This window comes from Oryzias latipes, chromosome 7 (genome assembly GCF_053564925.1).
Source record: "Oryzias latipes strain Hd-rR chromosome 7, Olatipes_Hd-rR_3.1".
In the NCBI taxonomy this organism is placed as follows: domain Eukaryota; kingdom Metazoa; phylum Chordata; class Actinopteri; order Beloniformes; family Adrianichthyidae; genus Oryzias; species Oryzias latipes.
The window spans coordinates 5711250-5725361 of record NC_136243.1 but is presented as its reverse complement, the minus strand read 5'-3'; the positions used below and the strand labels follow the sequence as shown (position 1 = coordinate 5725361).

General features: G+C 42.4%; 1 protein-coding gene and 1 long non-coding RNA gene across 3 annotated transcripts in view; one reads left to right on the top strand and one right to left on the bottom strand.

Moving 5' to 3' along the window:
- The window catches only part of LOC101169180 (nucleolar protein 4-like), a 121344-nt gene that overhangs the window by 52318 nt on the left and 54914 nt on the right, over nucleotides 1-14112 (bottom strand). The window lies entirely within an intron of this gene.
- Nucleotides 10613-12348, top strand: LOC144993990 (uncharacterized). Its single transcript, XR_013657330.1, has 3 exons — nucleotides 10613-10752; nucleotides 10860-10996; nucleotides 12223-12348. It is a non-coding gene; the product is annotated as an uncharacterized LOC144993990 (long non-coding RNA).

The following is a 14112-nucleotide window of genomic DNA, read 5'->3' as shown; positions in this document are numbered from 1 at the left end:
CAACAACAGATGCCACAATCTGACAGGGAGGTGTCCTGATCTGTCGTTTACTCGTCTTGTCTTAAGATTTTGGAGGCTGTTGAGAGCTTTTTGGTTCCCATTTGTAAATCTGCCTCTAGAAGCTGCCCCTTGTTTGTCATCCATGCTCTTTCTGAACAAAAGAACCTTAGTGAGCTTGGAGCTGACCTTATAGCAGGGGTCGGGAACCTTTTTGGCCAATAGAGCCATAAACGCTACATATTTTTAAATGTAATTTCCAAAGAGCCATACAATAATGAAGTGTCCCTTTCCCACACTGAGGCATGGAGACTTAACCTCTTTTAAGGTTCTTTATTCTGGTTACTGCAGACCGCAACAAACGCCGTACAATTAATTCAGCAACTCCTGAATCTCTCCCGCCGAGACGAGAGAGAGCGCTTCTACCAACTTTATATTCGCTCACTGCCGCGTCAGCCCTCCCATTTCCCTTATTCGGCCCATAGCTGAACCCCATTGGTCCAAACTACCTAACAACAGGCTGAGCAACAGAACTGAGGGCCAATCAGATCTCTGCTTGATGCGTTCAATGAACTCCAGAACTTTTAATGCGGCCCAACAGCCAAGTTAAACTCAGTCCGCAACAATATGTTTAAAACTAAATATACAAATGAATGTGTGCATTTGATTTAATTTCAACATTTTTAAAGTACAATAAGTCTGTGGATTCTTTTTAATAACATTGTTAAGGCCTGTTCACACCGGGACGAATTTCGCCGGCGATTTTCGCCGACGTTTAACGCCTCGTGACTAAACAAAGGGCACCAACGAGAGTGTGCACACCGACGCGAAAAAACGCCAGGCGTTAAAGCGTCAAAAAAAAAAAACGCCTCGGGTTCGTTTTTTTTTTTCGACGCGTCGCGTCGAAATCTACTCGACCAATGAGAACGGCGCTTTTGCTCACGTGTCTGGAGCTTCTGAAGTTACAGTAAAACACAACTTGGGGGCGCTCAAACACAAAACTGCCTTGCTGAGCACACATACCAGCGAAGAAGATAGACGCCAAGTAGCGTCTACACAGCCGCGAAGCAATAATGACGGACATTCTAAAATATCCCCGAACCAAGCAGCAGTTGGAGCTACTGGTGCTTGAAATATTCATGTTTTCTTTGTTTGATTCTGACAAGCGTGTAAATACTTGCTCTCTTCTTCTGAGGGAAAAGCGACTTTAAGAAGCGTAAAGTTGCGCAGCGCCACCTTGTGTACAGGAGTATTTCTGTTTTACATTAAGCGCCATCTAATGTCAGGGAATGAAATTGCATGTTCACTCCACTCATCGTCAGCGAAAATCGCCTGGGTGTGAACACAAAAAACGTGGCGAAAAACGCTGGCGAATAACGCCTGGCGAATATTCGTCCCGGTGTGTACGGGCCTTTATGCTGTTGCTAATAAATGATGATTATTACTTAGCATGAATGTGACTTCTGGTGCTGCGTGGTAGTTTTGCTGATGGTCTAGTCTGGTTGATACGTGGTGAGTTTCTGCTTCGTTCAGGCGTTGAGACTTTAAACGTCATCGTAGGTCTGAATGTTCTTTAGATGTGAGACAGACTGCTCACATGCAGACGGGGAGCCAAACACACACTCACACGCCACAGTGAGTGACGGGAAGCGGGTTTTACGTTTTTACAATCCCTGCGCGATTCACCTGCTGCCTGTCCCCACAACACCTCAGCCCCACCCTCTGCTTTCTCCCTCACACATCCCGTCCCCGCATCTGCGCGCTCTTTCTCAGAGACGGGAGCGCGCAGTTTTAGGCACGGCAATTCACAGGTTTCCGGCTGGTACAAACTCTGTGAAATAATAGATAATAGTAACTGATAGTGCTGGCGTAGATTTTGTTCTCCAAGCAGCGCTACTACTGCGCGCCTCTGACATCGCATCGCGCCCGACAAGGACTGGTCCAATGAAAAAAAAAAGAAAAGTATAATTAAACATTTGTCTGCGAGCCACATGTGACCATCAAAAGAGCCATATATGGCTCGCGAGCCATAGGTTCCCGACCCCTGCCTTATAGCCTCTCTTTATTGTACACTTCAGATGAAAGTGTCTGCTCCTCTCATTTATCCTGCCCTCAATAGGACGACAGACCTTTAATTCAGTACAGTTGAGCAGCAGATTTGAGGGGAAAACAGTAGAAATGTTTAACCCCTTTACCAACGTAAACGGCCCAGAATTTGACCCTCTATTACAATTAAAATCAGGTTCAGTCAGGTCAAGCTGTACCTGAATGGATTAGTGAAATATATGCAATAAATCTAATATTTCACTGTGTGGTATCTGAAGAAATTTTTTTTTAATATTTAGTAACAAATGATAGGAGTACATTCATCTTCTTTTAAACCATTTTTTCCTCCTAAATGTTCTCATTTTGTTCAGCTTTTCTCAATCAGCCACAGCACAGTTACTCCTCTAACAATGTTCTACAGCTTCATAGAAGACACAGTAAGCCACAACCTTCATCTAAAGGTTGCCTTTTACTAAAATTATTATCTGGTCTTTTTTCTATTGGGATTTTTAAGAAGTGCTATATTCCTGGTTCATTTAAGAAGACCAGGCAAAAAATACCAGACATGTTAGAAGTGTTCAGGAAATACTTCACCTTCTGATAGAGATTATACATTGACCTAATGGATGTTAAGATATCCCTTGTGTTATCTTATAGGGTCCAGATGACCCCACCCTTACATTGACATGTTCTGTCTACCATGACAAAGGTGGATAAAGGTGGAAAGATTTCATGTAATCCATGGACACCAGTGAAGATCACAAATCATTGAAGAAAAAAGGTTCAGAGCACTGTCTAGTGGGTCTGAATGACACAGTTAACCTTGCGAGTGGGGTCATCTGGACCCCACAAGATAGCACAAGGGATATGCTCAGTTTGAATTGTTAAGCCATAGGGCGTGCTCATAAAGAAAATGATCCTTTGATGACATTCAGGGGTTCAAATGTTTAAAGGATTTCTGACATTTGAGTTTGGTTTCGAGTTGAAGTGTGTTTATAGGTTTTGTCTGTGGACAGTCGCCCAGCTCGTTTCCAACCTTCGGTTTTTGACAACCCCAATAAATGTCTGTTTGAAGTGTCGGCCTGGAGCCTCAGTTTGGCTCAGTTGTTCATTAACCATAGCAGATTCTTGCAGCAGGTTCCTGCATTTAGTGCCGCTATGACTGTAAGCTGCAAAGCTTGGCTCCAGCCTACAGATGTGGTGAGACCAGGTCACAAAGCTTGATCTATGCAGTCCTTAAAGTTTCTCTTTGATCATCTTTTGACTCATTGTCATAGCATTATCCGTGGTATTTGAATTATAATTATGCTTCTTTTTGGCCAAGATCAAAACTTGTGTCTTCTAGAACAAACATAGTTTCTGCAGAGCAGCAGGAGTTCAAATCCACAAATCCACTCCCGAGTTGTGGGCAGGACTGTTGACACAGAGTAAGCTCGCCCCTTTCCCGTAATCCTTTTGTTTACCATCACTCCTGTTATCTTACAGCCCTTCACAACCCCAACCTAACATTGTGCAACAAAAATAGCAGCAATATCAGATCTATCCTGCTGTACAGTTCTGATCCGGATTCCAGCTCAGACGAGGAAAACAAAGAGGTTCCTGGATCTATTTGTCTGCAGGTGGATGCATCAGAATGAAGCAGAGCAGGCAGCTGATGGCCCCACACAGCGTATTTTCTACCTTACAAATACGATCTTTTTAAAACAGCATTTTTTTGTCTGCTCCATCACAATTTTAATTTAAAAAAACACCCAGCAATGCAATTTTGAGCTAAAATTTCTTCACGTGTGTCCTCCATCATCAGAAAAATGATGTGACATGTTAAAAACAGCATTTTCATTGGAGCGGGTCTTCATAGTTTTTCCTCTCCGTTGCGTAGCAGCAAATCCCTCAGTACCTTTGCATGCCCCTCCACATGTTTAACGCCGTCATGAAAACAAACAAACTTGCCATCAACGTCCTTTTAGAATTTGAAAGTCAACGGCTGCTGCAATGTTTGCCGTTCCTCCTCTGTTGCTTGTTTATTGTGTTACTGACAGGTGATTGTTGTGCCATTAACCAGCTCAGTGGCCTTGTGCTTAGTGTCCGCCCTGTAACTGGAAGTTCGTGGGTTCAAACCCAGGCCGAGACTTTAAAAATGGGACCCAATGCCTCCCTGCTTGACACTCAGCATTAAGGGGTTGGATTGGGGGGGTTAAGCCACCAAATGGTTCCCGAGCGCGGCTGTGTCTGCAGCTCACCCCTCCCCCAGGGGGAGGGGTCAAATGCGGAGAACAGATTTCGCACACCTAGGTGTGTGACAGACAGAGGGACTTTTAACTTTAAATTGTTCATTCCACAATTAAAGAAAGTAAGAGACAACTTCAAGAGCTAAATAACAGTCTTCTTTTGAATTGATGTAGGGGTGAGCAAGGCTGGGGTCAGACCTGGAGACCTCTGCTGTGACCCAACAAGACCCCGTTTGAACTTCAAAGAGCCTCAACCAACTTCACCAGTTTCCATCACTGGAAACGTGTTCTTTGCTTTACATTTCTGTTTGATCCACAGGACATCAAAACACGATGTTTTGGTCAAGATAAAATCAATGAGTCCAGGTTTTCCCCCACTAAAGCTTCTGGGCATGTGTTGAATTGATGATGCGTGAACCAGGGTCAGTGCTGCAGTGTGTCTCTGAGTTTGCAGGGAAAGACACTCGCCTCATGTCTTCTCGTGCCGTAATGTCGTTGGTGTCTTACCGGAGAGCGTTCATTCCAAAGGCCGACACGTCTTCAGTGGGCAGCCTGGGATTTCAGGAGGGAGATCGCACACGCGTGTGTCGGGGGCTTGATGGGGGTTGGTGCTTCTTGTTCTGCTCAGTTCCTTTGTTTTCAAGCAGAGCTGGACCCTCGAGCCTCACTGGCTTTCATATTGGCATCCTCCAACCGACTCCCCCACCACCACTCTTCCACACCCCCCTCACCTCCTCATTTATCTCTCCTCCTTCCTGACTCCCTTCCCCCATCCCATCATCAGGTCTCCATCCTCGTCTTTCTCACTTCACCTTCAACCTGTGTCCTTATGTTTCACACATCCCCAGCTATTCCACTACTATCTCCACGACTCCACTACTATGGACTCTCAGATGTTTCTGTTCTGCAGCCATTACGGGAAAGAGGTCCGGTTCTCCTCCTTCATTTATGAGCATCATGTTTGTTGGATTCCATGGAAACGGGGCCATTATCTTCAGCAGTCCTGACATCATTACAACACATCCCCCCCAACCCGTCCGCCTGCTGCCGCCTGCATGCGACCGCAGACCGTCACGTGAACCTAACAATCAAGAAGAAATGTATCTCTGAGACAACAACGAAAGATAATTAGAAGCTCGTTAGTTTCCTGCCTCCACACAAATACAAGGACGGTGCGTTTGCTGTCAAGCCCCAAAGAGGAGCTGAATTCACCAAGTCTCCTGTAATCCACTGCCGCTAGATTATCTGCTGCACATTCACAGGTTCAACTTTTTCTTTGCTGAGCAGACATCCTGAAAAAAACATTGTTTCTAAATTCACTGAGAGAAAACCTGAGATAAGACCCCCACATTTCTGTTAAAAAAAGGAATGAGAAATCATCTTCAGAGAAATTAGACCATTTTCTCTGAATGAATGAATGAATGAATGAATGAATGAATGAATGAATGAATGAATGAATGAATGAATGAATGAATGAATGAATGAATGAATGAATGAATGAATGAATATTTATTCAGAACTTTACACCATCAGAGCGCCAAAGTGCTTTACAATCAAAAGAGAGATGAAAAATAAAATTAACAATTAAAAACTGAGCAGACTAAAAATTTAGAACAGCAGAATCAGAAATACTTTATTGATCCCACACCTGGGAAATGTGTTACCGTAGCAGTAAAAGAAGAATAGAAGACCTGCACGTGAATCGTGTAATGTCCTACTAAACCCGTATGTTTGCAGCAGTTCACCTGTTGGGTCCAGATTCACTACTTTTTTGCAGAGACTTCTGGGAAATTTCCAGGGCACTGAATTTTGCAGCTGTGAAGTATGTGAACCCTCACATAACAGTGAGAACATTTAAGGGCAACAGAATGAATCTGACGAGACGTCAGTCACAGAGCATGGCATAAAGAGCCTAAGGGCTGACATGAGGGGGAGTGAACGCACACCCACACACACACTGAGCTCTCACAAATACACACACTGAGCTCTCACACACACACACTGAGCTCACACACACACACACTTACAGGTTTCAGGCTGAGAAGCTGCACTGCAGATTATTGACTTCTGACAGAACTGAAGCACAAACGTGATTGTGAGTCCTTAAGGGGGGGAGGGATGATGCTCAGCTTTTGGAAACAGCGAGACAATCATTTTGGGGAGTCAGACTGTGACGTGGACACAAACAGAAAGCATTCAGACTGGCAGATGTAGAGAGGTTTTTTGGCTTCGGTGAGCTGGAGTCCTGTCCGTCTGTCAAGCTATAAAAAGCTGAACGCAGCACCGGACCGCCGGCTGAGATCGATAAGCTGCTGCTGACCTTCAGTGCAGCCAAACCCAGAGAGACGAGTCGTGTCATGACTGCTTGGTAAAAAGCTCGAGTAGTTCATAGAAGGCTGAAGAGTTATAACAGCAAAGCACAAAAACATGGCGTGCGCCGAGAAAGAAATATGTATAGGCAGGGCTCCAAATGACCCTTTTTGGTTTATAGCCACGTCGGCCGGTAATATCCAAAATCAAATTAGATTTCTCCTAGCCAAACGTTTCTCTGGAAAATCATTTTCAGTTGTGTATTTTAAAGCATGGTTTCAGTTGATGATTATTCTGTTGTGAAAACAGAACACTACTAATAATTGAAAGTGTCACCTTATGTCAGGTTTTATTACATCACAGAAATGTATTATTATTTTAACAGAAGACACTTTTGATCTCTGACCCTTTTTATGAACACATATCTTTCTTTAAAGGGTCTACATCATGCAAAATCAATTTTTTGAGCTTTTGTAATATAATGTTTATTCCTCACTATAAACTCCCCAAAAGTGGTATTTTGATCCATTCACACACTTCTGAGTATTTCTATAAAAACCTGCTCTCTGAGCACCAGCCCCTCCCAATCCACAAAAACATCACATTGTGACATCACAAAGTGGGGAACAGCCCCTTCCAGGAAGAGTCTGCACTGCCAGCCCCGCCCCCAGACTAACACGGTGACTAACACTAATGGTGATGTACATGCACAATAAGCACATCCATCTTTGCAAAAGTGTGGATGTTGTTTGTTTTCGTGGGAGAAACACAAACACACTGCCAAGGCCGGCTCTAGATGTCATGATGTCATGAAATGGGCGGCAACGACAAGGAGAGAAAGGCGGGGCCTAAGAGATTCAGTCGTCTTACTTCCAGGTAGGAAAAAGGAGCTCCAAAAATACCACAGATTTCATAAAAAAATTGTTCTTTAGTGTGCTTAAAGCTAATATATATGGGCAGGTGCAGACCTTTCCAGGTAAATCTTCAAACAAAGCAAAACCCCAACCAGAAGCCCTGTGTGGTAATAAAGTTTGCCTGAAATTGGGTCATCAACATGACAGTGATCAGACCAGCACATCCGTGACACAACAACGTCATCATTTAGTGCAAATGAGATTTTTTTTATTACTGAGGTGCCATCTGCTTCATGCTAAGATCATATGGAAGTTCTTCAGCACAAAGTACAACTGAAGGAGGCAGACAAGCTCGTCCTAAAGTTAATAAGCAAAACTTTCATGGGTTTTTTAACTGCTGTAGCATTTTTTTTTTAGTTTTACTTAACATTTACATGGTTTTAAAATATTTTTCATAATAGGGATGAGTTCAGTGATTAAGCCCTTCATGTCGCTAATTTACATTGAATGCAACATAATTTAACTGGAAGAACCCTGAAAAATATTTTTTCACATATTTGGAAATAAAGTCAAGCAAACTAAATACTTTATGATGAATGTAACAGATCAGCAATAAACGACAGAAGGCCTAAGGCGTAATTAATATAATTCAAACTGTCTTTCTCTTCCACTTTCTGCTTGTTTGTGTGAAATTTGATGTCCACTCTAAGAAATCCGAATACAATTTTTCAGGTCACAGAATTGATTGCAAAGCTTGGACTGGATGAAGGAGAGCCCTCTGCAGCCTCACATGTGTGAGTCCTTGGTGGAATAAATCCAGAGCTGCTGAACCAAGCAGCTCTCCAGCACCAGAAATGGAAGCAGCTTCTAAGGAAGGTTACCTAAAACCTAATTCTTCAGCTGGGTCTTCAGTTGCAATCTTTATCCTTTATCCTAACTTTTACCACAAAATCACATTTGATTTGGATCTCATCGATTCAATAAATCAGTCCTATATAAAAAAAAACATGCTGAAAAACATTCTTCTGAGAGATTCTTATTTCAAGCATTTCTATGGTGAACATGAATTTGACCTTTAAATACATCTGAAACAGTTTTGACACGTGTAGGTCCTCTGAATGGAACAGCTTTTTAGGGCTCTTCCTTCCTTCCTTCAGAAGGCATTTGACCCAAACGTATGTTTGGTTTGTTTGCTGTGATGGCTCTCGTTCTGGCCCGGTACACCTGGCCTGCTTGCAGTGGTGCGGCCCAGTATCTTTACCTGGACCCAAGAACAGTACAGTTCTGCTGCAAGTGAAGCATGACGGAGTACGCTATGACATCATACTGACCTGGACCCTGTCTGTCCCAAAACACATGTTTGACAAATACAAAACACCAGACCATTGGGAATGTAAGAAGAAAATTGTACATTCATGAGAACAGGATCTGCTGCTTTACATCACTAATTCAAGGCGTACCTTTTGTGTCCTTGCTGTTTCATCGATCTTTTTTAGAGAAATATTGCATGTTTTTTTTTAACAGCGCACTGTGTTCTGCGTCTTGATTGGCTGTTAACCACTGTCAATCAACCTCCTCTGTGCTATGTCTCCTGTAGAGAATGCGTTCAGCATTCCACATCTCCATAGATCGTTAATCACAAACAGGTCTTTGTTTTCATTTTATAATCCTGGATTAATTTCTCTATAAAGGTTTTAACTTTGAGAGTTTAAAGAAGAGAAAAATGTGTGAAAATGTTCACCTGTGGCCGAGAAAAGTGGATAAAGTTTGTAGTGAGGGATTTTATGGCCTTAAAACGACTAGAATAACTGTGAAAATTAAAGAAAAATTGCTGTGCGGAAGCCAAGCCAGCTTTTAGCAGGTCTGAAGACAGTAAATAAAGGAGGTGATTTTGAGAGTTTGTTTCTAAAGAGCCAACAGGCATAACAGACATATTGCACTGGCTTCATGTCTCTGCTCTAATCAGTCAGAAATGTCCATAGCTGCAGTAACAGCAGTGTCTCACACACAGCAGGGAGAAACTGGGAGCATTTCAACATAGTAAATATTCCATTTGTACTGAGCCCGTGTCCTGACATTAAAAAAATAAAATATATCTCGTTCCCACAAATTAATATCTTCTTTACATCCGAAGGCTACATGCTACGTATCCCATTGTGCATCACGTTTCCCCATAATACATCTGACCAATCACTGTGTCCCTATAACTGTTGAGTAACAACAAGACAAATGATTGGCTGGTCGGGATGCGTGATACGTGATGGGATACGTAGCGTGTAGCCTACTAGGATGCAAAGTGACTGCTAACGAGTGTGATGCTTTGGTAGAGCTTTTTAAAATAAAATAAAATCTGATCTCTAAACATCATCTGTGTTTTCAATGCAATGTAATGAGACACACACAGACAGAAATGTGAAGGTATCTGCCGTAAATCCAACTATTGCTCACATCCGTGTTTAGGAAGCAAGGAGCTATGTCCGGTAGGCGAAGCAGCAATCCGTGTTTATGGATGAATTATGACGTAAATAATTACTTCGTTCACACGAATTAATTAATGCATGGGAACGGAATATTATTTCGTGGAAACAAGATATTAATTTGTGGGAACGAGATACATTTTATTTTTTTAAAGTGTCAGGATATGGGCTCCGTACATTTGAAACAAACGTTGACTAACACAATGAAACAGGGGAGTGGAACCTGTTAGGTGCTGAACAAATACACGGCTGATGAACTTCCCTGAAGTTCTTCACTAAATCTGATGGATGGAGAGAACAGCGATAAGTTAGGTGAGTTCTGATTTGAGGTTCACTTTTCATTGATGGAAGCTGACTCAGGTCTTCATTTACATGAAACCTGCCCAGAACCCATCACCCTTAGATTCACTTTGAGTGCTAAGATTTCTTTCTCAACAGAGTAGGGGAGGATTGAGCAGCTAGAAAACAAAGAGGTAAGAGTGAAAGCTGGAGAGTGAGGTTCTCCACAGTGAGTCATTGCTGCTCCAGGAGCCAGGAGACGCGTGGATGCTAGAGATTAGTGGGCAGTCTAACGTTCTAAACACTACTTAATCTAGTCAGACAGGCCAACTGAGTCCTTTCACCTCCCGGAAACAATCCTGCGGGAACGTTACAAGGACTAATCCAGGCAAAGGTCACAGCAGGAGCACAAAGGTGTCAGCCGGAAAGCAGGCCCAAACTCCTACAGCCACGGCAGATAAAAACTCAGCTCATGCTCTACTGCACAGCAGGCCTACTCAGCTGCAAACGGACTAACAGGATTCTCAACTGTCAAATTTAGGGGGATAAACATTACTACGGGTAAGTAACACAAGATAATCGACAATTCTTAAGAGGGGAGATCATTCTTTGTTTACTAAGTTAAACTGATGTTTGTAGAGGATTTGTATCTGCTGGTGTCTTTCTAGTCATAAATGGACCTCGCCTCTGGCTCTTCTCGCACCCCCAGCCATCCCCCAGTTCCATCTGGATGAAGCCCCTCTGCTGGTCTATTTAAACATGTAGTTGTGGAGTTAGATAAGCTCATTCTACTCTTAGAGTTCTGGTAAGTCGCCTGTCTGTCCTGGGGGAGGATCCCTCCTTCACGTTGACATCCGTGAGGTTTGATCTTTTTTTTCCTGGAATCTGTTTTAATTTAGGAGTTTTTCCGTACCGAGAAGGAGGGTCTGAGGGCAGGGATGCCGCATTTGAGTTTAGTTAGCAATCAGCTATTGTATTTTATAATGCTATAATTTTATGTTTTGTACAAGTAGTGGAGCCCGTTGAGACAACTGTGTTGTAATATTGGGCTTGAATTGAAACAACTTGAAAAAAAATGCTGGCATAGATTTTATATGGTCGCCATTAATAGTGATAAGAAAATCAGGAATGTAGCCTGGGGTGACTCAAATTGCATTGAAACATTAGTCAAAGTTGCTTTTAAACTAAAGAATTAGTTAGTATAGTTGTTTTTTATATAGTATAGTTGTTTTCATCAATAAATACAGAAGCAGCTCAGTGGCGTACTGGGGTTGGGAGTTCAAGCCCACAGTCCAGTCATACCTAGGAGACTGGAAAAGGGGCCCAATGCCTTCCAGCTTTGCATCATTATTAAGGGTTAGATGGGGGGGGTGGATAAGCTACCATATGGTTCCCAAACCTGCTGTTGCTGCAGCTCCACTATGGGATGCAGCAAATGCACACTCAGCTGTGCGGGACTTGAATGTCAGAGGGACGTAGTAACCAAATGGCAACAAACAACAATCCATCAAAAATGGTGGTCTCATTATTAAAGCAGACCAGTTTCTGTTACTTCTTCTAAGTCTTAAAAAACAATATTACATTACAGATCATGATCAAAAATGACATGTGACACTTGACAACTCAATCAAAAATAAATTCCTTTGAATTTCCTGAGGAGTTAGGATGAAAATTCAGGCTGATGCATTTTAGTTTCCAATGTTCCCCTTTTGTCTACTGCACAAATATTTCACTTGGAGGTTTGGCTGAGCCAGGTGGGGTCCTGCTGAAGGCGAGTAAATTATGACCGGCAGGTGGAACTATACATGACATTATCATGTTAACACAGGTAAAAATCATAATGACATTTGTCAAACAAATTTGATCAGAAAATAACTCTAAGAAACACAATATTCATGAAGTCAAATCATTTTGCACGAAAGTGTTGAAAATTGCATTTACCATTGCATTGAACAGTTTGTTCTTGGCCAATCAGACACTGCTCCTGGGTTGGGTGTGCCCCTCTCTAATGTATATTTGAACCTCACCCAGACAGAATACAGCCACGATTCAAACCAGCCAACGCCAAGCCCAATCTGACCGCTGCCCCACAGCTTCTCCTCCCGCTCTACACCTGCAGAGGAAATCAACACACAAGAAGCCGTCCTGGCTGACATCAGTCAGCTGTTGGTCCATCACACAGGAGCACAGATACGTGACCTTTATTTTTTTAAACCACATAAAAATGGGACTTTATTACCAGGTATGATTGTGGATGTACTTTTTTGTTTTAGCTACAAACCAATTATGGTAAAAGTGACTAACCAGTTGGATCTGAACTGAAGATGATCTGTCAGGGCTCAGAGTACCAACCAGGCCAGCTCCGAGGTCTGAGGTCTCACTAGGTCTGGTACATTCTAGATCACAGACCGACAGCTTTTATCTAAAGAACACAAACATATGTTTTGTTTCCCAAACATATATGTCTACGTTTTACATAGACCAGATCAGAAAACGTAGAGTAGAGTTCATACAGCTGGATAGAAGGTAAAGGACTGAGACGTCCATGTACTGGACTAGGGTCCAGTAGAGGAGAAGTACGTCAACAAATTTAGGCTTCAGTTCTGAATGAGAGCAGAGTCTGGCTCTAGAGCAGGGGTGTCAACCTCCTGCTGGTTTTCCAGAAATCCTGCCTTATCTGCTGTTGATTACCTGGATCAGGTGCGTTTAGCCAATAAGGAGCTTGAATGGCAGGTGGGTTGGGAAACATGTTGGACACCGACCCTCGAGGCCAAGATTCTGACATTCCTGTTCTAGAGGGAGAAGGGCTAAGTGCTTTCTGAGAAAGCACTGAGACGCTTCACGCACCATGACTTGAAGCAGATTGTCTGTGTGTGTGGGGGGGGGGGCTGATTTTTGCACCCTGACAGCTTGGGTCAAGACAAGTTGAGACCACCAAAATGTTTTTTACAGCTAGTGCTGATTTCAAACTCGTATAATTATAAACAAGGTATCATTTAACAACTGTTCTTCATTTTATATGGAAAAGGTTTTAGTCTCACAAACTTGCATGTTTGGTCAGAATAATGATTTAAATCTTTGGGATTATTAGGATATTTTCTGACCAAGCAGATAAACTCTTTTTTTGTTTTTTTTTTGTCTTGGAATGTTTTGACCATATTTGGTCTTGAACACCGACTTAAGTTAACATAAATAATTGTTGTGGTTATGGGATGTTGATCTTCAGGTACGTTTTTTGACTAGATTTTTCCTAAACATTTCTTTTGTTCTTCTTTAACTAAATGAGGATGATGGTGCTGGTGTTTTTAGGCCACTCGTAGACCACTGCAGAAAAACCCACGTGCACTTCAGCCTGAGGTCATGAACAGATGGAGGACGTTTTCCTTCAATATTTTGTTGATAGACAGCGAAATTCATGCTTCATGACACTTGCAGGTTGACAGATTGTCCTCTTCTCCGTGTTACAGTGAACCAAATGCCAACTTGGTAGAAATGTCCTTTTAATGTTTTATTGTTCTGCAAAAGATACGGTGAATAGGTGAATCTATTGGCTGCAATCAGAGTTTTCCACAGATCAAGCTGCTGTTCTCTACGCCAGAACCTGTTAGATTTACATTAATTGTATAATCAAAGTGTTACAGTAGTTAAAAGAGTGTGTGTGTTAATTCCTGCTGGGGTGTTAAAGGGTTAACTCATTCACTTAACAAGTGCAGAATAAAAACATTTAAGAGGATGACAGAGGAACCTGAATGTTTGTCTTCCAGTCTGATTTTGTCCGTTTTGCATCAACCCAAACAACGGTAACACCACCCAACCGGATGTAGGTTTTGGTTATGGATGACATGCTTCCAACAGGCTTATTTTTTCCAAATCAATAAAGTAATAGAAACTGGATTTAATTGGATGAGGTGTGGTCAGGAT